The sequence below is a fragment of the Nannospalax galili genome, unplaced genomic scaffold, assembly GCF_000622305.1.
Source record: "Nannospalax galili isolate Female #2095 unplaced genomic scaffold, S.galili_v1.0 scaffold397, whole genome shotgun sequence".
Taxonomy (NCBI): domain Eukaryota; kingdom Metazoa; phylum Chordata; class Mammalia; order Rodentia; family Spalacidae; genus Nannospalax; species Nannospalax galili.
The window spans coordinates 1,792,295-1,794,703 of NW_008341879.1; positions in this window are offsets into that span (position 1 = coordinate 1,792,295).

The window sequence follows — 2,409 nt, forward strand, 5'->3', positions numbered from 1 at the left end:
TATGCATAGCACCCTTCCAGGGCCAAAAGATTTCAGAAAATGACATGCTAAACCATTGTCAATTCAACAAGTATTTGCTAAATGCATGCTACATTCCTGAAACTACACTGGACACTGAGAATAAAGTGGCAAATGAGACAAGAAACATCTCAAGATAGTAAGACTCTACTGATACCGCTAAGCAAACATACAAACAGACCAACAATAAAACACAGATTGTGGTAAGTGCTACAGAAAGAAATCAATATGGTCGTGTAACTAGACAGGGGTTCCCTATGTGCAGTGGTCAAGAAAGAGTTTCTTTGAAAAAGTAGTATTTGCCCTGGGGTCTAAAGACTGAAAATGAACTAGATTTCCCAAAGATATAGGGAAAAGTATTTCAAGTAGAAGGAAAGGTAAGTACAAAAGTCCTTTTGCAGCAGAGTTGAAGTGACTAAGCAATGGAGAGATGTGCTTAGCGCACAAGGCAAAGGGTGTAAAATCGGCCTAGGTGTTGGAATAGAGGCCTGAGCGTGCGGGATCCAGAGCCAGAGAAAAGATTCGAGTTCAAGTACAGAAGTGGCACAGACTGATTCACATTTCTTAAATCACCCTGACTGTTGTGCTGTGAATGAATGAGTGCCTAAGTTCAGCAGGAATGCAGGTCAGTGAGAAATCTGTCAAGTAGACTACGCTGGGCAGTGGTGACTCCAGCCAGAGCTAATGCAGTAAAGTTAGAAAGAAACGAATGTTTCCAATAACCATGTCTGATACGAATGGGGAAGAAAAAGGAAAAGTGTTGTTCTTTTTTAAGGGCTGAGTAATTACTAAGTCTGAGCAAACAAAGAACTGTGACGACTTCAAGGTCAATATGAGATGCTTCTTATTCAACTAACTAGGACTTTGAGGGTTATAGCTCAAAGGGCAAGATCTAGCTAGAATTATCAGTTATAGAGTAATCAGCAAATAGGCAGCATTTGATACCATGAGAGCCCAAATGAGATGCAAACAGAGAAATTGTAGATGGAGAAGAAGAGTGTCCAGGTACAAGCTCTGGATGTTGAAACACACGGAGGCTAAGTGGGAATGGACAGGAGGAGATGGAAGGAAGAATTGACGAAGAAGAATAAGAAGGAAAGTCAAGTGAATACAGTGTTAGGGAATTCAGGAGAGGAAACCGTGTTTATGAAAAGGTGAACAGTATTAAACAATGCTGACCTAAACTCTGAGAATGTCCTTCCAAGGAACTAGAAGTTATGTAGATAGGGACAGAACAGGCAGATAGGGAAAGGGCCGCTGATAAGCTCAGAATATGGCACACTTCCGGCTTCTTCATCCCAGACAAAGACCTGGCAGGCCTTTTCTCCTACTGGTAAGGCCCCTCTTCCAGCTGACCAGGCCAGACCATTCTAGATAAGTTCAAGGCCAGACCTGGACATACCTCAGTTTGGTGATATGGGCCTATCAGCTGTCTCTTCTCTGTTTACGTAAATGAATCCAAAATTAGGGGAAGGGTCCCAGGTCCCCCAAGGGCTTTGGATTTCAGTGTCTGAATCCCCTCTCTACATGTAAAAAAATTTTTGTCTTTGTGACTCATGCATATATGTGTGTTTCTTTACTTTCAATAAAGTCTGTTGCCTGCTATGTCTGAGATTCTTCCTGTCTTTTAATTCTTTAATTGACAAAGAAAATAAACCCTATCAAGACTTCTAGCAGGAGGAACACTCTCCCATAACAGGTCAGAGATTGTTGATGACTTTGGCATGGGTAGTTTTGTGGAGTAATAGAAATTGATGAAGAGTAAATTCAGGCTAAGGAGAGAGAAATGTTCTGAGAAACACTGGGAAGGGAAGGGGGTCTGGAGTCAATGGCACTGTTTTTGAACAGTACACCCCAGAACTTTCATAAACCATAGGTAGAGACTCATCAATACTGGTGATTGACAATATTCATTTAATAAAGTACATTTATTAAGTACTTTATTGTATGCAAATCATTGATGATATTCTGCAAATCAAAAGATGATCTGTTATAGATTCTATCATCTGACAGTCATTCATTTTTCTGTACAGATAGCACCAGTCCCTTCCAGTGCCACATGACCTGTTCTGGAAGAGAGATGTTACATGAACCTAGACAAAGGGCAGCTGCTCAGGGGGTGTCAGAGCCTAAAAGCAGACAATTTCAAAACGCTTACTACATGCCAGACACTCCTTCGAACACACTGTAGATATGCAGGGATTTAATCCTGACAACAGTGAAAATAGCTGTTATTATTATCACCATGAAACAAAGAAACACAGGTTAAACCTCCCAAGCTCATATACCCTCTAGAGCCTCCAGCCAGGATTCAAAGCCCTGCACTAAGACTTTAGAGTCTGGCCCCTTCAGCATTACATCTTTGCCGTCACATCTCAGGGTGTGGCCTCA